Below are 26005 nucleotides of genomic sequence, written 5' to 3' on the forward strand. Positions count from 1 at the left end.
TTGCTGTTTTTCCATGTTTTTTACATCGCAGGAAATCAATATCAAACGGAGTCCAAATGCCATGAAACTCCACAATGATTTTTTATGGGCCAGAAGGAAGGCAATGGGCCCTGGTTGCACCTGGGGGGAGTCACGAGGAGGGGACAACCCACCAGGGCACGCCAGGAGGCCCTAGCACGCCCTGGTGGATTGTGCCCACCTCGGGTGCCCCCTGGACCGCCTCTTTGCTCTATAAATACTCCAAAAATACCACAACCCTAGAAGCGTCGACGAAATATTCATCCAGCCGCCGCAGAGTGCAGAACCACCAGATCCAATCTACACACCATCACAGAGGGGTTCACCACTTCCATTGGTGCCTCTCCGATGATGCGTGAGTAGTTCTTTGTAGACCTTCGGGTCCGTAGTTAGTAGCTAGAAGTCTGATACGTCCATTTTTTGTCATGCTTTTATATCAATATTTAGTGCATTATGGGCTGTTATTACACATTATATCTCAATACTTATGGCTATTCTCTCTTATTTTACAAGGTTTACCATGAAGAGGGGGAATGCCGGCAGCTGGAATTCTGGCTGGAAAAGGATCAAACATTGGAAACCTATTCTGCACTGCTCCAAAAATCCTGAAACTCCACGAAACACGTTTTTGGAATTAATAAGAATTATTGAGCGAAAGAAATACATCAAGGGGCCCACACCCTGGCCAGGAGAGTGGGGGGCACCCCCCCTACTAGGCGCGCCCCCTGTCTCCTGGGCCCCCTGGTGGCCCCCCGGTGTCTATCTTCTTCTATATGAGGGCTTTTACCTTGGAAAAAATCATGGGCAAGCTTACGGGACGAAACTCCGCCGCCACGAGGCAGAACCTTGGCAGAACCAATCTAGAGCTGCGGTAGAGCTGTTCTGTCGGGGACACTTCCCTCCGGGAGGGGGAAATCATCACCAACGTCATCACCAACGATCCTCTCATCGGGAGGGTTTCAATCTCCATCAACATCTTCACCAGCACCATCTCCTCTCCAAACCCTAGTTCATCTCTTGTATCCAATCTTGTATCCAAATGATAAATTGGTACATGTGGGTTGCTAGTAGTGTTGATTACTCCTTGTAGTTGATGCTAATTGGTTTACTTAGTGGAAGATCATATGTTCATATCCTTAATGCATATTATTACTCCTCTGATTATGAACATGAATATGCTTTGTGAGTAGTTACGTTTGTTCCTGAGGACATGGGTGAAGTCTTGTTATTAGTAGTCGTGTGAATTTGGTATTCGTTCAATATTTTGATGAGATATATGTTGTCTTTTCCTATAGTGGTGTTATGTGAACATCGACTACATGACACTTCACCATTATTTGGGCCTAGAGCACTACAAAAAAAAAGACACATCCGTGACATATGACACTTCTATGACGATAATTGTGACAAAATCCGGTATCATCATAGATGTGGTGGGCTCCTACTTCTATGAGAAAAAATCATGACAGTAAATGGACTTTTCATCCTGGGCGGGCCGGAGACCCAGCTGCATGACATTCTTTGGGCCATCCATGACGGAAAAAGGCGTGGTAGAAGCGAGGGGGAGGAAAATTTTGGGGAGTTGTCGGTTACAGTGCGAGGTCGGTAGCGGAGCGATGCGCGTTTCTCTCGTATAGGTACGCGCGTGTGTGCGAGGCGTTGGCTCTAACTGAACCCGAGCGAGGCGTTGGGCTCTAACTGAACCCGAGCGATTGCACTACAGGCTATGCGTTACTGAACCCGAGCAATCGATCGATGGCTGTTAACTGAATCCGATGGAGCGATTCCTTCGCTACTGCTGCTAACTGAAGCAGATCAATGCTGCCTCTACGATGAACAGTGAGCGTTGCGGGGGGTTTGGATGAACAGTGAGCGGTGGCGTTGCCTCTGGATGAACAGGAACCCGTGGTGTGGAGGGCTGGATGAACAGTAGACGGTGGAGGGGTGGCCGTGGAGCGGTGGTTGAACAGGATGGTGTGGAGGGCTGGATGAACAGTAGACGGTGGAGGGCTGGATGAAAAGTAGAAGGTGGAGGGGTGGTTGAACAGTAGCCGGTGGAGTAGCGCACGGTGGAGGCTGGATGAACAGGAGCCCGTGGAGGCTAGAGGAGGTCGATGGTAGCCCGTGGAGGCTGGAGGAGGTCGACGTTGGAGATGAACAGTATCTCGTGGAGTCCCATTTTGCGGTACGCCATGCCCCTTCCCATGAACAGGACCCCCGTTTTGACCGTAGCACTCCAACACAAGTCCGTTCCGTCCATTTTGCGGTACGCCACACCCCTCCCGATCAACAGGACCCCCATTTCGACCGTAGAACGTCCGTTTCGTCTGTTTTGCGGTACGCCACACCCCTCCCGATCAACAGGGCCCCTGTTTCGACCGTAGGAGGTCCGTTTCCTCCGTTTTGCGGTACGCCAGACCCCTCCCGATGAATAGGATTCCATTTCGAATGTGGCCCATCGAACACAAGGCCGTTTCCTTCATTGTGCGGTACGCTAGGCCTCGTTTCCATCGCCTGTTCCGTCCAAGCCCTCCCGATGAACACGACCATGCATTCCGTTCCGACCCAGCCGGTTGGCTCCCCATGAACACGACGACGATGTTGTTTCTCTGTTCCAACCCAGCCATGTACGTATGCGCGAGTAGGCGTTCAAGACCCTGCCCGTATGTACACATATGTGGTCGTATTTTCTTTATTGCATCCTGGCCGCTGTACGTACATGTACATGCTACGTGCGCACCTCTACTACGACACGTGCGCGCCTCTACAACGACCAGTATGTACGTACACGTTCGCGACCAGAATGACAATGCTACGTACGCTTCGACTAGGTGAGTCCCGACTGTTAGGCACTTCCTTGCCTGTGAAGATGTAGCTGGTGGGTCCCAGCAGTCAGGGGGGCGAATCATTTTTTTTGGACGCACTTCCTTGCGTGCGAAGATGTAATTGGTGGGTCCCAGCAGACAGGGGGAAACGTTTTTTCTCTAAATACGGTGGCTCGTCCGGTGGGTCCCCGCTGTCAGGTGGAGGAATAATTCTTTTGCGCGTAATAAGAAGGCACTTCCTTGCTGCAGCCGTGGACCCAGCTGTCAGCCTCTCCACGTACAGTCCACGTCCGATGGAAGCCATTCCTTGACCACATTGACCACGCCGCGCCGAGAGCACCATGGCGGTGGACGATGGCGAGGCCTAGGAAGGGGACAATGCGGAGCCGGGGAAGACGAGGTAGTGGATGCCCACGCGTAGAGGAGTATGAGGGTTCACTCGTTCGGTTGCAGTGTGAGGCTGCCGTCACCGCAGAATAACACGGGGTGTGGGTGCGTAGAGGGATGGCCTGGCCAGCGGTGGGAGTAGTAGGGGGCGATGAGGCCTCCGCGGCATCACAGCCGGCCACGGGCGGCAGGAGCAGGCGGCACGACCGGTGCTGCTTTGGGCGGCTGGAGCAAGAAGACCAGAGGTTGAAGAAGCACTACGGCCGTTGGATGGACATCGTACGGTCACTGGAGCTAGAATCGTTCATATATTGACTAAAGTTGACAAAGGCCTCCATCCCAGTCAACTTAGTAGGCCCACAAGTCAGCCTCCCACCAAGGTTGGTCCCAGCTAGCAGGGGGTATTCATTTTTTTGTGGGTAATAAGGAGGCACTTCCGGTGGGTCCGAGCTGACAGCTGGGGGAACGTTTTTTCGTGAAATACAGTGGCCCGTCCTATGGGTCCCAGCAGTTAGGGGGAAACGTTTTTTTCGCGAAATATTGGTGGCCCGTCCGGTGGGTCCCTACTATCAGGTGGAGGAATAATTATTTTCCGCGTAATAAGGAGGCACTTCCTTGCGGCTGTTGTGGACCCAGCTGTCAGCCTCTCCATGTATAGTACTCTTCTGATGGAAGTCTGTTATTAACCACATTCACCATGCCGCGCCGAGAGCGCCACGGCGGTGGACGACGGCGAGGCCTAGGAAGGGGACGACGGGGAGCCGGGGAAGACGCGGTAGTGGAAGCCCGTGCGGAGAGGAGAACGAGGGTTCACTGGTTCGGCTGCGGTGTGAGGCTGCCGTCGCCACAGGGCCTGGCCAGCGGTGGGAATAGTAGGGGGCGGTGAGGCCTCCGTGGCAGCATAGCCGGCCCTGGGAGGCAGGAGCATGCGGCACGACCGGCGCTGCTTTGGGCGGCTGGAGCAAGAACACCAGAGGTTGAAGAAGCACTACGGCCGTTGGATGGCCATCGTACGGTCACTGGAGCTAGAATCGTTCGTATTGACTAAAGTTGACAAAGGCCCCCGTCCCAGTCAACTTAGTAGGCCCACAAGTCAGCCTCCCACCATGGTGGGTCCCAGCTAGCAGGGGGAGTATTCATTTTTTTGTGCGTAATAAGGAGGCACTTCCGGTGGGTCCGAGCTGACAGCGCGGGGAACGTTTTTTCGCGAAATATGTTGGCCCGTCCGGTGGGTCCCAGCAGTCAGGGGGGAAATGTTTTTTTCATGAAATAAGGTGGCCCATCCGGTGGGTCCCTGCTGTCAGGTGGAGGAATAATTCTTTTGCGCATAATAAGGAGGAACTTCCTTGCGGCCGCCTGGACCCAGCTGTCAGCCTTTCCACGTACAGTACTCTTCCGATGGCAGTCGGTTGTTGACCATGTTTACCACGCCGCGCCAAGAGCACCAGGGCGGTGGTCTGGACGACGGCGAGGCCTAGGAAGGGGACGAAGCAGATCCGAGGAAGATGCAGCAGTGGTAGCCCGCGCGGAGAGGAGTACGAGGGTTCACTGGTTCGGCTGCGATGTGAGGCTGCCGTCGCCGCAGAATAATAGGGGGTGTGGGTGAGTAGAGGGATGGCCTGGCCAGCGGTGGGAGTAGTACGGGGCGGTGAGGCCTCCGCAGCATCACAACCGACCACGGGAGGCAGGAGCACATGACACGACCGGCGCTGCTTTGGGCAGTTGGAGCAAGAAGACCAGAGGTTAAAGAAGCACTACGGTCGTTGGATGGACATCGTATGATGACTGCAGCTAGAATCATTTATATTGACTAAGTTGACAAAGCCCTTGGTACGCATCAACTTAGTAGGCCTACAGCTCGGATTTGGCAGAGAACATATAGCCCATTTGCGATTTGTAAGAATGTACAGCCCATTTTTCAGTTCTAATGGAATTTACTACAGCCCATTTATGGGTTTGTTAAAAGTACAGCCCAACTTCTAGCTAGGACAACGATTAATAATTTCAAACAACTGCTCAAAACAAAATTCAAAAAAAAATCCCACATTTTGATGGGATCCGAAATATTTCTATCCGAAATTTCTTGTCAGGCTAAATATAATTTCAAAATAAACTTGTATCGTGTTAAAATCCAACGAAATATTGCGCGGGCAACAAGTAATGAAATTAAAATTTCCAAATTCCAAAAATAATATATTTTTCAAACTAATTACGTGTTTGGTGCATAGTAATTGCCCAGTAATTATAATTACATCCCATTTATTATTTCTTAAAGTCCATTTTCTTGTTAAGCCTAATGCATACCTCCTAGGAAACTTTGCAGCCCAGCGGGGCGGATAACAAGTTGACCCGGATATTGTGTACAACTGTCGGCCCAGTTGCATTGCTGATGTTGAAAAAAAGGCATGTGTAGTACAATACAACCTAACATGGTTACTCAGCCCACATTCAGGGACGCCGAAAAGGCCCAAACAAGGCTTCTGTACAACTTTTTGAAGTCACTGAGCTCAATTAATAACTTAAGAAAAAAGTTAGGTTACAGTGGAACCTAATTAAAAGCTGTCACGAGCAAATAAATAATTCAACGGGTCCCACTTGTGCGTGTGCGCGTGTGTGTGCGTGTGTGTGTGTGAGAGAGAGAGAGACCCATCGGTCGATGCTCGTAAATACATCTTTCAGCCATATGCATTGCTGATGCTCAGTAAAAACTTATATAGTTGAGACAATCATATAGAACATCATAGCACACTGAACTTGCATACAAAAATTTCACGTAGGCGGCACAATCAGGATGGAAGCTGTGGAGCGCTACGGGAAGGGCTATGTTGAAACCAACGAAGTCGTACATAACGGTTCATCGTCTTTATAAATAATGGGGAAATATCTTGAATGTTGTGCAAAGAAAACAGATAGACAACACAACAAGTTCTGCTAGCACATTAAGTTGACGTACAACCCTTTCTAAAAAATGTTTAGGTACAAAATTAGAATAGGTCACAATCAAATGTACTGGCATATCAGTGCTTCAGACCTATAGCTCGGATTTAACTAGTACTATCTGACAAGATTCAGTTGTTACCTCAAATTAGAGCACATCCAGGCAGCCAGCCCTGCCTCTTCTTCCAAACACGGGGAAAGTCTGACGTTGACTCCTGTAATGGACATCATTGACGGACCCTGGCACCAGCGGCGGTGGCAGGACTTCGATTGATGGATTGACCACTTCTTCGACATGCACGAACACTCGATACAGGTACATCCCTAACATGGTCCGCGGCGGCCTTGGTGGCGACGAATAGTAGAACCTCGGTTCCTGCACCGATATCTCAACACCAATCACCTTCGGTATGGTGGACGGCTTCTTCATCCATGCCATAACCGTCAGAGCCCAGCTGTCTGGAGGAACAAACATACTTACGAGCTCACCTCCAAGGTCGTTGATAAGATCGCTCATGGACTCGTTGTTCCAAGCACGTCGAGGCATGCCGTGGAAGGTAAGCTTTGTTAAAAACTCAATCTCGGAGGGCACCGAGCCCCATCCTGGGTGCAACCTATCAAAGCTCACCAACGCACCATCGCAGAACAAACACCGGGAAGATTCGAACACACGACTGCAGTCGAAAGTTGTTCGGAACCTGACGAAGAAATCAGCCGGTGGCGGACAGACTTCGACGAGAAAGTCACTTATTTGGATGCCTTGCGCAATGCCAAGAGCTTTGACAAGGTCGTCCGGCGAGACGGGAGGCCGGTCACCGTTGATGGTTACCATCAGCACTTTGCTGGCAAACTGGTCGTCAAGCGTCGCGATGCCACTGTTGAGCGACAGCACGCAGCGACCGAAGGCAGGACGGACCTCAGGATCTCCGGCACGGAGATCCGCATTGATCGGCGACATGATAGTGCACTTGAGTATAGGGAGTACAGGAGGGGGATTTGGGGGAACTGGAGTAGGAATCGAGATTCCAGAGGTTGGGGAGGGGCAGGAGACTAGGGATGAAAAGGTAGCATGAATTTCGAGCACGCGCCAATATGCTCTCGGCGCGCAAGCGCACGAAAACACCGGTGGCGCCCACATGTCAGCCTAAGAGTCCTTACTCTTTCTTTTTTGGAGAGCCCGGCCTTTTTTCAGGATCTTTTGAGAGCCCAGCCCGAGAGTCATAATTGACCTGTTTGGCATTGCGTTACTACTCGGCCCATATTCAACGACACCTCACAGGCCCAAACAAGTGTACATCAGCAAAAAGACAGTGAGCTCAAATTATATAACTTGAAAAAAGGAGATATACTATGAACACTGGAGAATGGTGATGCCCTCATTTAGCCCACCAGTAGTTCGAGACAATAAACAGTTCGAAACAACGATATATACAACATTCAAACACTGACTAGTGACTACTACTGACATAAATAGCAAGACATGATAGTTCATAAGAAGTCTTGCTACACCACCAAAACGTACCCATCTGCAGCGCTCAGACTCTCGTGATCCAGACGAGAATGACATTCTAAACAGAAGCAACTATTACATAGAAAGAGTGACATAGACGAGGATGACCAAATGACAAGGAATATGCATAACAAAAGAAAGAACTACCCATCTAGAACCAGCAGCAAAGACAACAAAGTCATTCGAAGAGATGATCCAACACCATCATAATTTGCAGCCCCGCTTCAGTGACCAGTGATCCGGAGACACCAGTACTCCACCCTTTCGATGCAATAGCCCAATTACCTATCAACCTGAAGGCTTGAACCACATCACTTCCTGTCATAATTAAGACATCCAAGGATCAAAGTTAATCCGGATGCCTTTGTCATTTTCACCTTCTTTTGGCTGCAAGTTGTATCGTTGACAATCAGGGGAGTATGCTCCCGAACTCGTAGGGCTCGCCGTGTAGACATAGTTTTCCATAGCAAACGGAGCCTCTCTGCCATCAAGGTCCTTGCCAACGGTGATATCCTGGTGAATCGGATAATTGAGTCCGAGAAACAGAGAGTGTGAGCCAAGGCTGCTTACCCGCCTCCAACTAAAAAATCCGAAAGGCCCCAACAAGCTGGTACCCTGCTCATAGACATAACAGCCACTGTCCGGATACTCACGTATTACACGGTGCTTGTATACAGTGGGGTTTTTGCAATATAACTTTTCCAGCTCATGTGTCCGAATGATCATCAGTCTTTTGCCGTCGTCTGATCGAGCGAGGAACCAGTTGTGCTTCCGTGTTTTTGGAAAAGGTGGTGTAATTACAAAGGGCAGTAACTGTATGGACACTGCATCATATCAAAAAGGACATGCATTGTTAATGTAAGATCAGCATTGTTCAGAGTATGAGTAGGATAATGCAAGAAATAGCATTGATATGTCCCTGTTGGAACTGGGAGGAAAATACAGGGAAATGTATACTGGATTCGAAAATATAGAAGTGTCATGCATGGTTATACTCATGTTATCTCGCAATCGATTCTTCACAGGAAACTACCATGTCATGCATGTTATGTAATCATGTTCTGTCCTCACAAACAAATTCTTCAAGGTAACTAACATACCATGCATTGTTACATACTCGTGTTCTGTGGGCAAAAATTTTGTGAGGATATTATTCTAGCCATTGATTGCTGAAGGGCGAATATAGGTATGTACACATGGTAAGCATTGCAGGATTTCACTACTTCCAAATATAGAGTTCTCCATATGCACATTTACTTCCCTAATGTATGGTTAGATGAAACCAACAATGTGGTGCATGTTTCTACATCATGAAAATGAGGAAACTAACATGGACATTGATACACACTCATATTTAGTAGTAGTATATAGATTACTGTAAAATAAGGATAATATCCATATATTCCTAACCGTTTGATTATTCTGGGTACAAATTGGCTGTAATGACATGGTCACAATCGCATGAATTAACTCATTCCAAATATAGCTGATTTACGGCGTCTCTAATATATTGCCATAGTTCTACTCAAATTCTGCTCAAACAGGGATATGCCAATCATCACAAAAATTTCAAACAGTGTCATGGTGTCATCATTAACATGAGATGGAAACAACTTACACGCGTTGTCCCAGCAATACGTGGTGCCATCTGCTTTGTCGATCGTGTAGATGATGCCATTGTGTTCAATAGCATCACAGAAGTGTGTATCAGCTTTGAGGATGATCCACTGCGAGCCGAGTTGTCTCCAGCTAAAAAAGGCACCGGCGTAAAGATAGGCGAGTCTGCGGTAGAACAAGGCAATTACCTTGAAGTCTGTGTAATTCGCATGTCATGTGGGTACTTGGCAGATTACAATCTTCTGCAAAACAAGGTCCGTCCAACCGACGTAGTAATCTAGATGACTTGGACCGCGATGGTAATACTCTATATAATCCAATGGAGGAAGGATAATCTCATGGGAGGTCTGGAAGTTCACGAGCACCTACTTTTTACCATCTTCTCTGAAGGCAGCTGAGGGAGTCCCGGACTAATGGGTGTCCGGATAGCCGAACTATCATCATCGGCCGGACTCCAAGATTATGAAGATACAAGATTGAAGACTTCGTCCCGTGTCCGGATGGGACTTTCCTTGGCGTGGAAGGCAAGCTTGGCGATACGGATATGTAGATCTCCTACCATTGTAACCGATTCTGTGTAACCCTAGCCCTCTCCAGTGTCTATATAAACCGGATGGCTTTAGTCCGTAGGACGAACAACAATCATACCATAGGCTAGCTTCTAGGGTTTAGCCTCCTTGATCTCGTGGTAGATCTACTCTTGTAACACACATCATCAATATTAATCAAGCAGGACATAGGGTTTTACCTCCATCAAGAGGGCCCGAACCTGGGTAAAACATCGTGTCCCTCGTCTCCTGTTACCATCCGCCTAGACGCACAGTTCGGGACCCCCTACCCGAGATCCGCCGGTTTTGACACCGACAGCAGCCATCCAGTGGGAGTTCATGCCGACCCAGTACATACCTGCCAAGAAGTTTTGGGCGATGGTGATCGGATCGATGTCGAGGGAAATGATGTACGGCGACACACTACATACCTGCAAAGAAGTTTCGGCTAATGGAGATCGGATTGAAGTCGAGGGGCATCATGCATGCCTCCGTATCACGGTGATCCAATCTCGCAAGACCAGATAGCAGCAAGCAAGGTTTCTTGAAAAGCTTAGGCCTTGCTTCGATGATGGTCGTGTGCATATCCCTCGAGCATGCAGCCAGCCACAGGGCGGTCAACATATCCATACACGAACAACAGAGGTCGAGGATGTCACTGGGGAGATTGCTCCAATCGCGGCTCATATGGATGTTGTGCGGTTCGTGTTCGGCCATTGTGGAGTTTGGAAGGGGGCTTGATTTACGGGGGAGAAGGATGTTGATGCTGGAGCAGCTAGCGAGGGAATAGTGGTACTGGGGGAGGCGAGTGAGGCGACGGTACATGGGGGCACAGTGAGATGGAGACGGAGACGGAGACGGAGAAGGAGATGGAGATGGAGTGGTGCTATGGGAGCGGAGAGGGAGACGAGGCAAGGCGCCAATGTGATGTACATCGGCGGTGACAGACTGCACAATGCACAGGGTGAGGCTGACTTTGGTAACCCGAACACGCCGCCTCGCCTGGACTACTGTCAGGCGCAGGGTGTTGTCACTTCACTGTGAGGACCGGATGAATAGTATTTTGACCATCAAGTGTACCATAGTTGTACTACTACTACTAGTAGTAGTAGGAACATGAGTACTCCAGTATTGTATAGCGGAAATAGGTCTCCCGTGCTAGCATGCCTGTTCACTTCATCGTTCAGGTATCATCCATATTGCGAGCCGAACCAAATTTTCGTGCATGCCCAATCAACGCCCTGCCACAATGCATGCAGTGGTCGTTCTGGTGCATCAAGGACGACATGCAGATCGTTCCACACTTGAGAAGAGGAAAAATGGAAAGGTAGAACACGGCAGCAGAGGAAGAGAACGCTGGCTAACGAGGCTGGGAGGGGATCGAGCAGGAAGTTAATGCTCCACGCCTAAAGGTTTTTGGAAAACCTGATTTTCATAAGGTGACTTATACTACTCACCTAAACGGAGGGAGTATTCCTTAACCAGAGAATGTTGTGTCTCCCACTCACGCGCTCAGAAAAAAGCTACGACACATTTTTTTTATCTATTTGCATAGGTCCCACCTATCAGGAAGGATGGGCACGTACACGAACAGGTACGACTCCTCAGTCTACCCGCATAGCCTTTTCGTTTAGTCTACCTAGCCGTCTAATCAACTGCCTGCACGCCATTTCTCCCATTTACTTCTCCATCGGGAACTGATTCTCCTCGGCTTCTTCACCTCCCCTTCGTCTTCATTTGCATCCAAACCCCACTACGTTCACATTGTTTTAACCTCTTTAAATAATTATCTACTACTTCAGTTAGATTAGCCATCTAATCCTAATTCTCCAAACCATAGCCCTCCGTTCCAGCGGTTCCAAATGGCGAGAGAGATCGAGATGCAGGTTTTTAGCGTCCAACATGTCCTCGTCGAAGGCTCGATGCTCATAGTTGCCACCGTCACCGTCCACCCAAGGGTTGTTCGGCAGTGGATCAACAATGTATCCAACTCCCTCAAAAAGGTAGAGTTGAGGGTCATCGGTCTCGACGCAGAGTACACGGAACGTGCCCCTGGGAAGATCCAGCGCGCCGCCGTCCTTCAGCTGTGCCTCGAAGATGATGTTTTGGTGTACCACGTCATACACTCTCCCTCCATACCAGGTGAGCTTCATGATTTCTTCTCTCAGGAGGACGTATACTTCTGTGGGGCAGCCAACGAAGGGGACAAACAGAAGCTGGAGCCGTACAACCTTGATTTGAAAAGCATCGCTGACCTACAAACCAGAATCAAAATTCTTGTAGAAGATTGTGCTAAACAGACACCATCCCTATTCGACGTAGCAAATTTTGTGCTCGGTACAAATCTTCAGAAGGGTGACGAGACGGTGGCATTAAGGTCGTTTGGATGGGAGAATTATCCCTTGACGTACGAGCAGATAAAATATGCTGCCCTCGATGCCCGTGTGAGTTTCGAGATAGCTGCAAGGTCCAAAGAGTTTGTTGCGAAGCCGTCTCCCACAGAGAATGAGAAGAAGAAGAAGAAGAAAACGATGCACCAGCAGGATGGCATTATGGATGGATGAACTATTTCCTCTCTTGTAAAAAAATATTCCCTCCCGGTGTATATTGATATAGATGGACTATTTCGATGGTGTGCATGTCTTTGGAATAGAGTAGTAGCGTGGGTCCGCTTGACTATAAGGAACTATTTATCCGCATATATAGCTTTCTCTGCTACTCCTTCTAGCGATCGGTATGCAGTGCATGTGTCCGTAGACATGACATCTTGTCCATGGAAGTTCAACTACAGCGACCATCATGTTTCATCTCGTGATTCCCATGGAGCCTCTCCAACCCACGACACCACGCCCCCCGATGTGCGCCTCGCCCCGGGTTAGGATCCTATGCAGTAGCCCACCATGCAGTATGGTCACTGCCGTGTGGACCCGTCCCCACATGTCATCGTCACTACAGCACCATACAGTACTGTAGAGGATCTCAGCCAACTCACCCCTCTCGGCCGCACCGCCCCTCTCCCTTTGTGTGCATGACATGTGGGCCACCTAAAATGCGGCGATCATCAAGTTTCTACCACAACCACCCGCAATTCCCATGACTCCGCTCGAACCCATGAAATCACACGTCCCCCGACCTGCGGCTCACCCCTCTTGGCCCCACTGCCCCTCTGCCTTCGGGAGCATTACATGAGGACCGGTCACCTATCGGGTCCACATGTTATTGACTCAAAGGTAGGTGTAGTAAGGCGCTGAAGCTCAGTCCCGACAGCCCTGAGAGGGAAATGTAACTCCCGCGCCAGGGCTTGTGGTGCTCCCGCAGCACGAACTCGTGCCAAACTCGAGATTTGTTTCTTTACTATACATGCACGCAATGATTTAATGGACATTGTAATCTCAACTTGTGACGGGGAGCTCTAAATTTGAATTTGAAACATATAAAACGAAAAGATTCAAAACAAATAAACTGGGAGAGAGGGAGTATATTGTAGGATGTGTCCCATACAAAATAAGTCCCCTGGTTTGTCACCGCGAAGATGTAGTTAGAAAGGAGCACAACGTCTTCCTACTCGTACGGCAACAAATCGGCCACAGACAGCATGGTCCGCCTTTGACCGCCATGTGCAAGGTTCGTGCTATCTTTTATTCAATCTCACCATGGTTCCATCGTACCAATTCATGCGGTGGCCCGTTGCATGGCTGATCCCAATGTTGGACAAAGGTTATACGGGAACGGTGTCACCATTGTAAATGTTATGCAAATTGATGTTGGTACCCTCCCGTACATATGCAAGCCAATATCCACTCGCACCGAGCCTAGCCTATGAAACAGTGGGCAGGGGAGAATTAGGAAATGGACATGGAAGTAGTCTTTAGAATGCATTTACTACGTGATCAAACTCATCTTACCTGCTCATCGTGCGTTCCACGGAACATCAAGATGCATTTGTATGAGTAGTTTATCTTGTGATAGAAAAGGATGAACGAGGGAAGGCCTCTAGAGATAGAGATGGACACTACTACTACCAATGTGCTGGCCCGTGCATTGCAATGGATCCAAACTAGTAGAATAATACTTGTTCACGTGCTTGAAATATAAACACTCTAGTTTTGATATACATGTGTCAGCACACACGACAGCTTGTCCATGGAAGTTGAACCACGGCGACCATCACGTTTCTTGTTTCTACCACTGCCACACCCACACATGATTCCCACGACGCCGCTCCAACCCACGGCACGACGTCCCCCGACGTGGACATGGATCCTCTGACGTGGCTATCACTACCTTGCCCTGCCTTTCCTTCGCTGACAGGTGGGACCCATGCTTATGGGTCCCACATGTCAGTGACATAATGGTAGGATTGTTCGTGCCCCTCATCCCTCTCGGCTCCACCGCTCCTCTACCTTTGTGTGCATGACATGCGGGCCAGATGAACTGTGGCGACCATCAACTTTCTACCACAGACACACCCGATTGGACGCGGTTTGCCTACTCCGCTGCTGTGCTTCAATCCGTACTCCCGCACCATCAAATTTTCATCCAGCGGTTGTGACACATTTCGTCCCGGACATCAATCCTCAGCTGGAGTACTTAGGGCATGTACAATGGTTGATAACATAGTCTTATCTTAAGTCTTGCATGTAAATTAGAGATGACAAAAAAACATGTATACAATGGGTCATTTCTTAGCCTTATCTTCAATAATTATTTGTTCCTAAAAACATGGTGAGACAAATTGTGCTAAGAGATCATCTCTTGTCTTCTCTTAAATAAGAGAAGACAAGCCTTATCTTACGATTCCTCTCTCCTCCACCTCATGATTTATCCTACGTGGCACTGTTAAGATAGAACCATTGTACATGCGCTTATGTACTACAGGTAGTACCCGTCGGTGTCGCCATCTACACCTTGTAACGCCTCGACGCCCAGCTGTGGTACCCTCGCCGTGGCCACGCCACCACCGGTCGGTTCATCTCGAACGAGTGAGTCACAAACCATGCCACCACCATGAGAATGACATGTGGGCCAGCCGCATTTAAGGCCCGCATGTCATTGACATATAGGCCGGGCACTAAGCCATTGAAGTTCGGTCCCGTGGGCCCCGAGAGGGAAATGTAACTCCTGTGGCAGGCCTTGTGGTGCTCCCACAGTACGAGCTCGTGCCAAACTGGAATTTGTTTCTTACTACTACCAGCTAGTACTAGTAAGGTACACGTGCATTGCACACATGAGATTCTGGTGGTTTGTGCATTATGCTTCTACATGTGGAGTTTTCTGGATTCTAACATGTGGCAAAATCTGGTGGAATGTAAGGTTAGGCATGTTTTATTAACTTACGTGAGTGTTTGGTTCAAGCCACACCTTAGGCAAGCCACACTGCCCCACATGACATACACACAAAAAAGTGGCAAGATTCCCTTAGGCTTGCCAACTTGTGGCTCTCATTTTGAAGAACTTATTAATAACTTTGCCTGAGCTTAGTTGTGGCAAAGTTAGTCATGAATTAAGTTCAACCATGGAGTCTTCTAGATTATACATGTGGCAGAATCTGGTGGATGATATCCAATGGCCAGTAGTGCTCGGATTTGCCATCTTTGTACCGTCGGATTGGCTTCATCCAACGACCAACTTTCAAAGTTTTTCACACGCTATATAGGGGGTATAGATATAGATGTGTCGGTCCGTTGCAATGGATCCAAAGTATATCTATTTAGTGGAGTGCACTCTAAACACATTATGTATTTATTTTTCTCTAACCTTCTGTAGACATGCAACCAAGCCACATAAGCTTCATGGGTTCCCCCCACATCATATTATTCATACTATGTTGATTGAAAAAAATATAAATCACCCAAAACAAGATCTTCCCATTTTTTGTTCCTACGATGTTGTGCCGTGCACATATCTACTAGTTGCATAGTGGTAGTACTAGTAATATAGTATTAGGAGTACAAACTTGCTAAGTAGTACTAGTAGGAGTAGTACTAGTATGGAATGCTCCTACTCTATCAACGAGCCCCGTCTGACACAAAATTTCTTGGCTTCCATGCTATAGCTAGATCTTCCCCTTGTTTCTGTTTTCCAACCCGGCGGCAGGCGGGGTGTCGGTTTGCTCAACGGGTGGTCCCACATGAAAGTGAAAATGCTAGGCTAGGAAACACGCCTTCCATAAGCTATGTGTCGTGCCGGACGGGCCGTGTTGTACTCCCGATTCCCGGGCGTGTGGGGGTGCGACGCGAACGTGGCAGGCCTTTTCCTTTTACTAGCAATGTGCTCGTGCGTTGCGGCGGATCCAAAGTAGTAGAATAGTAGTATTTGTTCAAAAACTTGAAAGAAATCACTATTGTTTTGATATACTCCTAATATATTACTCCCTCCGTACCTAAATATTTGTCTTTTTTGAGATTTCAAATGGACTATCACATACGGATTATATAGACATATTCTAGTGCTTCTAGCAAGATGCCCGCGCTTGCACGAAGTTGATGGAAAAGGTAAGCACAACTTATAAATTGACGGATGGAGTACTAGTTACAGTGATGCATATAATTAAGCAAAGGGATCGCACATGTCGGTATTGACTTGGAACGAGAATGCAACAGCACAATAAGAATTAAGGCCACGATGATGTGATCGCAGTGGTGGTTACAGAAGGCAAGAAGAAAGATGGATCCACGAACGTACGACCTCCTCCTCCTCAAGTTAGTGCGCCGGGCCACCGACCGGCGGCTAAGGAGCGGCGGCTTTTGTGGCGAGGTCGAGGTGCTTCTCAACAAAGGCATCCAAGGCTTCCAGCCGGTTGAAGAAGGCCAACGTCGTAGCGTCCTCACCGGCCTTGTAGATACCTATGTACACGATTTGCTCGTACGCGTGGATGTGTAGGTCGACGAATTCTTGCAGGGTGAGGCGCCTCATAGCGAGCGCCACCTCCAGGTGGACATTCTTCGTGGCGTCGACAGGCAGTCGCAGGGCCACCAGTGCTTGAAAGAGGTTCCGTCCATGGAGCCCGATTAGGGTGGCAGGCAATGAGGAGCCCGAGCGCGCGGGCTGGAAGAGTACGGCAATGTCGTCCGCGAGCTTCTTGAGGACGGCAAACTTGTTGCTGGTGGCAACGATCATCTGGTCCAACTGAGAGTCGTATTTGGCGTCGACGGCGGCCGTCCACCAGCCGATCTCCAACACCGTCTGGAGACGATCCTCGGCGCCATGCCGCAGGCCGGCGTCGTGGACCATCTGGCGCAGCTGCTGGCCGCTCACGCGCATCGCCGCCATGGGTCTGGAGCGAGCTCTTTTGCGCTTAGTGTAGGTGCTTAGGCAAGTGCTTAGGTGCGTACGATGTGGTAGATGCATTGGAATGGAGGAGGGGCGCCTTTATATGAGGGCAATGAGGGCAAACTGCGTTGCATTCACATTGTGCAGCCTCTTTTCCCGGACCTCCTCCCATTACTTCCGTCATGCATTAATTGAAGGAGGATGCATTGTCCATTCAACATATTAGGAACCGCTACTCCCTCCCTCTCCTGCATTAAAGGCATATCGGGAACTGCGCTGCCCGCTGTCAAATCAAATACTCCCTCCGTCTAGGTGAGTATTAAGTCATCTTACGAAAACCAAATACTAGTAGAGGAATCAACCAAGAAGAGATGTGGGGCGTGTATGCTTTTAATGACTTGAGACTATCAAACATGACATGCAGTGGTCAGTTTGTTGCACAAGCACAAATACAACCCACGTCAGCACACACGCATATTATAGCATCACATCCAATGGCTATAAAAGATGAATGAGACTAGATGAGTTCTAGCAAAACTGTATTAATAATACTTAGTACTCTTGCGCCATGTATCATATAAGTATCATGTAGTACTTTATTTATTGCCATGTATGACACATAGTTCACGAGCGCTCTCTATATGTACCACCTTTTTTTAATTTCAAGTTTTGCTTCATGGCGCAATCCATCGATACTATTATTGTACCAAAGTGGAGTATATACATTTTTTTAAAGGCTAGAGGGCGGGGCAGTCTAGCTCGGTCGGTTTCACGAGAGGCGAGGGCCTTTGTGATTTGACGGCTCATTAATACTGTCAAATCGAATAGTACTGCGCCGCCCGCTGCACGCTCGGCGCCTCCATTAAACCCCTCCGTTAAACCCGCATGCAAACCAAGAATCCTACTCCGACCACACGTCCGTTCATGAGCGGGCCGGAATTAAACGCAACACCGGCCGAGCTCCTCCCGTCCGCCCTCAGTTTAAACGAGGCCAGACGCCGGCCAAGCTCCTATCGTCCGCCCTCTCTTTACACGAGGCTAGACAGACAGCAGGCAAGAATCTACCCCTCCGCCGCTCCCCCATCTCCTCCTTCACCATTTTCTCGACCCTTCCGATGGCTTCCGATGAGCCATTCTCCAGCATATTACCCAGTTGGGTGGCCCGCCGAGCCCTCCGGATACGGGCGAGGCTGCTCGGTGCTTCACCAACCTCGCTTGGCCCGACGGAGCTAGTTGCCACCCCAAGCAGGCGCGTGGTTCAACAACTCGCCACTCCAGTTCAGCTTCATGAGGAGTGGCGAGTTGCTCCACGCCGGCATGGCGGCGAGCACGCTGGTACGGGCGTGGTCGCTGTCGCGTGGTACCGAGCCACCAGTGTCTGCGGTGGCCGCGCCTCCTGTGTCTGGGGGCGCGCCTCCCGTGCCTGCGGCAGTGCCATGCAGGCAGAGACAGAAGCCGGGTGTGTGGAGAGTGATGAGTTGGTGGCAAGCTTCTCCGTGTCTGCCACCATCATCAAGGAGAAGTAGAACACGGGAGGCAGCCGCCACTTGGGACCCATGAAGGCCACCGCCGAGGCGACAACCGCGGATTCAGGTGGTTTCTTTGCTGCTTCATCTCTTCCGAGGACCTTCGTCGACCCCGCAAGTGTCTGACGGACATGAGGAAGACAAAGGGATCCGCGGGCGGCCATTTAGAACTAAAATAAGTCTAGATATATCCATTTCTAGGACAAGTATTTCCGGACGGAGGGAGTATTAATTATACAAGAGTGCCGGATTGGCACCTCTTAGTTCATATAAATGTAATGAAATCCATCATGTTTATATGAAGATCTGGCTTTTTTATACGAAATCCTTCATGCTTATATGAAATCAGTCCGTGTTTGCACGAATTTCATCTGGTTGGTTAGAGTTGTAAAAATGTATGCCGCTGGCATTTGATGTTGTCCTCCGCGGAAGGAAGCGGGAGGAAATTTGCCGGCTGCCGTTGGAGATGCTCTTTATGCTGGAAATAATAGAGTGCCATCCAATCCATTTGAGTTAATTGCCTATATGATTGTCCCTCTATAAAAAGTTAATTGCATGTACACTGTACACGTGACTTGCAGGGTGGCTACAGCTTCGTACAGAAAGTTAAAAAGAAACAAGTCCATCCTTAATATTCTAAGTACTCTGTGGGTTCCACTGTCAGTACAGTAGCGAAAGAAGTATATATTAAATAAGTAGAGTAATATATAATATACAAATCTAAAGTTAAAAGACAGAATTCGAACTCATGCCATCGCGGTGCGAGCATCCGGCGCTTACCAGTCCAGCACATTTTTGTTGTAGATCATGCTGGAGATATATCTCCATGTCTAGTCTTATATATGCTCCATTCGTTCCTAAATATTTGTCCTTTTCAGATTTCAAATGGACTACCACATACGGATGTGTATGTAGACATATTTTAGAGTGTAGATTCACTCATTTCGCTACGTATGTCTTTTCAAGAAGGGGTCAGATTTGTCCTTGATTTATTTATGAGGTATTCAATGGCACTGCACCGCCAAGAAAAGAGGGTAACATCAAAATTATGGACTACTTTTTTGAGTATGTTGGTAAGGTCCGGTCATAGTCACTTGTTGAAATCTCTAAAAAGACAAATACTCCCTCCGTCCGGAAATACTTGTCATCAAAATGGATAAAATGAAATGTATCTAGACATATTTTAGTTGTAGATACATCTATTTTTATCCATTTTGATGACAAGTATTTTCGGACGGAGGGAGTAGAAAACAGAGTTGGTGATGATGGTGTGCGTGCCATCCTGCAATATAGGCCGTCGGATTTATATCTAACGGATAGGAAAGAAACTATGGCAATTTTGCAAAAATATACCCACACGTCTCTCCACGTTCGCAAATAAGGCCTTCCCTCGTTCAGCCTTTTCTCTCACAAGATAAACTACTCATACAAATGCATCTTGATGTTCCGTGCAACGCACGGGCAGCTAGCTAATTTCATTTAAAATAGTTGCTGCGATAATTGGGTTGAAGTGATATATTTTATGTCTGCCCCGAATGATTTCAGATTCACTAGTAGTAACAAAGAAAAGGTTGCCTTGTTAATTAACAGAAAACAGGGTGAAAACTATCACATGAGGCCGGTAAAAACAAGGCACACTGGGTTCAGCATCATCGTCACTACAGTTGTGCACGTGCGAGAAGTCTACATATCGAGGGGGCTACCGAGCGAGGCACCGAGACACAATGTTTGAGAGAGAAACCAATTGACAGATTATGATCAGATCCAGTTGTCACCCTTCTTCTTTCATTGTTAGGGGGGAGGGAGAGAAAGACGTATCGAGAGTGTGCGCGGTAGGCACAGAGGCACAACTAGCGAGTGTGTGTGTGTGTGTGTTTGAAAGAGGAGTCGATAGATTATTATCAAGATTGATGTGTCACCCTACTCCTTCGGTTCCAGGTAGTGTGTGTGTGTGTGTGTTTGAGAGAGAATACAGTCGATTGATTAGTATCAAGATCGATGTGTCACCCTACTCCTTCAGTGTCGGGTAGTGTGTGTGTGTGTATGTTTGAGAGAGAAGCCAGTCGATAGATTAGTATCAAGATCGAGGTGTCACCCTACTCCTTCATTGTTGGGAAGTGTGTGTGGGGGGGGAGTGACACTCACATATCTCTACTCTTATAAAAAACAGAGTTGGTGATGATGGTGTTCCAGCCATCCTGCAATATAGGCCATCCGATTTATATCTGATGGACAGGAAGGAAAATATGGCAATTTTGCAAAAATATACCCACACCCACATGGGCATCTTGCTAGTAGGGAGAAGGAGTTTGTGTGACACATATCTAGCTATATTAAGGGATAGGTAGATAGCATATGTGTGAGAGACATTATTATACTTTGAGACATTAGTGGCTGTGGGTGGGAGGAATTAAAGGGGTGGGCGTGTTAGACATAGAGAGCGTGTGTGTTTCTGTGTGAGAGACTTGTAGGACGGGGTAGAAAGACGAATATAACCCTGACGGAGGGAGAGAAATACACGAAGTGCGCGTGCGTGATTCCGATGCCCATAGGGAAATGAGATATGTATGCGTGTGAGAGAGATTGCACAATTCATTCACGTATCACTATCTAGCGATCGTGGACGTGCATCGCTTGAACATAAGTCAATATCTACTTCATATCGTGGCCAAAGGTACAATATCAATTCAACGCTATAAAGATTGGACACTCACATATGACAATTTTTTCGATTTAAATAAACCTTTTCAGTTGTGCATGCCAAAGTTACAGTGATGTTTCTTCAAACAACCAATGTAGCTATCATGCACATGCACCATTGTTACTCTTGCATTCAAATTCATTAGTCTTGGATGATTTAAGTTTCTATTTTGAAGTAATATATGTAATATTCATATATGAATTCAACGGGTACGCAATTTATGAAATGGAGGCTATGTAATCATATGAGGCAACACTTTTAAGTAGCTAACTACAATATCCATTTCTTTTTGTGCGCCTCTACACTAACACGTCAATGCATTATGTTTAAAGTAAATAACCAATGGCACTAAATTATCTATTTACACGAGAAATACATAGGCTGGGCGTTTGATCCCTTTTTTGTGAATGCGCCACTACACCCGTACGATTGGCCGCACCCGTGTGAACGTCCAAGTTATCGACGTATCATCCCGAGTTATTGTCTTTTTTCTAGGGGGGACTTCACTACAGTTATTAACTGCTGACGCGTGCCCCGTGTACACAGTCTAGCATGACCTTCCTGCTAGCACGGTCCAAAATTAGTTGAAACTGGATACGAACGATCCCGCGGTCGGCAAAATCTCCCGCCTCCTTCTAAAATTTCCGCCACCTTAGTCTTTAGCATGCGAAATCCCCCTTTTGTCCTTGGTGCACGAAGACCAACAGTTACAATACCGCCCTCATCTACATGATAGGTCGGGGCTGCTTTGGTAACTTCTGGTTGCCCCCACTACACGGCACCCCCATTTCCTCTCCCCCTCCCACAAAAACGCATAACTCCACAGCACCAGAGCATCTTACATCATGTCGTCCGTACTTCATCGCCCTTTCTCCCCTCCCCTCTTGAAACCCTAGACTGCTCATCCACCAGCGTACCATAGCCCATTCACTGCCGGCGGCGTCCACCTCACTGGATCTTCTTCTGCGGCCGCATCTACCCCTCCCACCTCCCCTAGAAACAAGTAGACTGCTCATCCACCACTATACCACAGCCCATTCAGTGTCGGCCTTGTCCACGGCGCCGGATCTGCTTCGCCGGTACTCTCGTCAACCGCCGCGCATCTGCAGCGGCTCATTCGTACTCCCCACCGGAGACGCTTTGTCCACACCTCCCGGAGCTGCCCCACCGACGCCCCCGTCGACGGCCTCTGATCCTCTTCGCCGACACGTTCCTCAACCCTACCGGAGTCGCTTCGCTGACACCTTCCTCAACCCTACCGGAGCCGCTTCGCCGACACCAGCGTCAACCCTACCGGAGTAGCTTCACCTATACCATTCTCAACCCTACCGGGGCCGCTTTGCCAACTCACAAGTCCATGCCCTCAGATCCGCTTCCTCGCACCCTCATCCAACCTTCCTGAGCAGCTTCTAACGGCCCGTCCACGGCCGCAGATCCGCATCGTTGACACCACCCTTAACCCAACCACCGGAGCAGCTTCTGATGCCCCGTCCACGGCCGCAGATCCGCATCGTCGACACCATCCTTAACCCAACCACCGGAGTAGCTTCTGACGCCCCTTCCACAGCCGCAGATCCGCATCGTCGACACCATCCTTAACCCAACCACCGGAGCAGCTTCACCTACGCCCTCGTCCACGGCCACAGATCCGCTTAGTCCACCCTACCGGAGCTGCTCCACAAACACCCTACTCGACGGTTCTAGATCTCCTTACCGGACCCCGACAGCCAGCGCAACGTCATCACCCTCGACGTTTCTAACCTGATTCCCACCGTCTGGAGAGATGGCAAGCACCCGCCATGGCCTAGGTACTTGTCACCTTTAAACCCGTCCAGCATCACCTGCCGATGTACTTCCAATATACTAACCGGTCGCTGTTACCTGTTATGCAGCTGGCAAAAACTACAAGGACGATGTTTCTTCTAGATCTAATAGCTTGGCCAACCAAGATCCTGGACTGAGGCATTGCTATGATCTTGTAAGTGTGATTCTCTCTCTTGTATTATTCTGTGCCTGCCAGCGTGCTTTGCTAGGATTTTCGACCAGTAATCCCTTTGTGCAGACAATGATTTCTACTACTGGCTGCTAAATTAGATATGTAGATGTCATACATGAAACTACCTCGTACCTCTGTTCCTAAATATAAGTCTTTCTAGACATTCCACTATAGGCTACATATGGAGCAAAATGAGTGAATCTATACTCGAAAATGCATCTATATACATCTGTATGTGGTCCATACTGGAATCTCTACAAATACATATATTTAGGAATAGGGGCAGTACATTACACAAAATCGTAGGTGGCATGTAGGAATTCCAGTGCACTACATTAGGCTGCCTTAGAGTGCCTGCCAGTCCAGCATACAGAGTCATGGCTAGTTTATGGTACGCACACAATCGTTAATTGGTAGTTTAAATATGCGCAAGGGATATGCAATGTAGTATCATGTAGAGATGTCTGAAATTAGCCGTGTCAACTTGCAGATAGGGTTACACAAGAAAAAGTACAAGATGTATGTGGCAATTTCATGGAACATCGCAAAAAAAGGAGAGGCAGTGGTGAGCCTATACAGTGTGCTATGGTACGTCACTCCTCCATTGCAATCATCGTGACATGTTATTTGTATGCCAGTTCTATTAGCCAAGTTTCTTAGGGACGGTTATTACGAGTTATCCTAAGAAAATAAGCACCTGTGAATATAAGCTCCATGTAATACGCCAACCAGTTCTTTTCATTGCATTTTCAGCTTATCTTTGGTATGATCAGTGGAAAGTCTAGATTGCATTATATATATTATTCATTTTGCTGCCCATATGGAAATTAATTTGACTTGCAAACATCAAAAAATGAACCCAGTGCAGTAATTAATATGATAGGAAAACAGACCATCACTATTTGCTCAAAATGCAAATACAAAGATACCATCTACTTGGCACAATCTACTTTGGTCAATGTTTTCCATAGAGATCCCATTGCCTAATTTAAACGAACGCATGACCCACATTTAAATGAAGAACAATTATTTATTGAAATTCGATGGTCCAAGTGGTTGGTTATTATCATATAGCACCACCACCTGAAAGCATCATATAGCAGCAGCAGCAGCTCATAGCAACTCATCATACAGCTGCAGCAGTCTGCAATTCATCATATACCAGGAGCAGCTCATAGCAATTCATCATATAGCAGCAGCAGGAGCAGCTCATAGCGATTCATCATATAGCAGCAGCAGGAGCAGCTCATAGCAATTCATCATATAGCAGCAGCATGAGCAGCTTGTAGCAACTCATCATATAGCAGCAGCAGTAGCTCATAGCAATTCATCATATAGCAGCAGCAGCAGCTCATAGCAACTCATCATACAACAGCAGTAGCTCATAGCAATTCATCATATAGTAGCAGCAGGAGCAGCTCATAGCAATGCATCATATAGCAGCAGCAGAAGCAGCTCATAGCAATTCATCGTATAGTGGATCAGAATGAAAATTTGGCAAAAAATCAGAGGAGGTCCTCACCTTGTTGGATGAGCTCATCCTTCAACCTTACCTCAAGGCCATGGCCTAGGAGGAGGGGAGGGGGAACAAGGTGCCTTCTGCCGCAGTGTGGCATCAGACATAGTTGTGCAGCGCCCGCCGGAGTAGTGCGTTGGACGAACCACAGTGGAGCAGCTACTGGAGACCATGAGAATGAGGGGCGACGCCAGAGGGAGGAGCATCCAGGGAGATTTGCCCCTACCCGCCGGCCATGTAGTCTAGCTGGACATAGCATCATCGAGGACCAGGCCAGATGGGACCAGTGGCGACGGCTCGCTGGAGGAACCCTAGTGTTGCAGACAGGGGATCAAGGTAGAGGGAAAGGGGAGAGGAGATGCAAGCGGGCAGGGCAATGAATGCTTGCGTGTTTGTTTTTACTTGAGGGTCAGGTGTGACACGGGCATCAGCAGTTGCATTTTGAGTGTAATATAGGCGGACAACAGAGTCATTTCACTATTCCCCTTCCCTTCAATTTTTAGTGAGGTTCTACCCGAAACACCCCCCTCCAAAGCGAAATTAGTTAAGCCCAAGCCCATAACTCAAAATGACTTCTTTAAATCTTTTATGGCTTATTTTGACAATATACCCTGAAAAGGTGGAATCGAACTGGCCCTTAACCTGCAATTCAATTGTGCGTGCAATGATGAATCGCTCCTGCCTGCTATCTGTACATTTAGGCATCATCATACATGGCATAACCCAATACATGTGCATTCCATTGTAGAATCTGGAATATGCAATGTTTATATTAGTTCATACATTGCACATGATGTTTAAATACCCCTTAAATCTGGTCAGTCAAGTGATGGTCTTTAAGCCACCTTCTTTGCTTCTTTTTTTGATATGTAAGATTTGCTCACACATCTGTTCAATTGCTTGTTTGTATCAGCCAGCCATACTAGGATTGTTTGCTTTGATTACTTGTTGTTCTTGACCTAACACTCTAACAGAGCTTGTCAACGATTTAAACACGAAGGGCTGCTGTAGTGGGGACTTGTCTAACTCATAGGTGACATAAAGGTTTGGCTGTACACTACAGTAGGCTCTCCAAGAGTACCTGGAGATCCAGTTCGAAGGTATGCCTAGTTTTTACATAATGCAGACATAGTAAATGCTCATTTCATTGTG

The sequence above is a fragment of the Triticum dicoccoides genome, chromosome 3B (assembly GCF_002162155.2).
Source record: "Triticum dicoccoides isolate Atlit2015 ecotype Zavitan chromosome 3B, WEW_v2.0, whole genome shotgun sequence".
Taxonomy (NCBI): Eukaryota; Viridiplantae; Streptophyta; class Magnoliopsida; order Poales; family Poaceae; genus Triticum; species Triticum dicoccoides.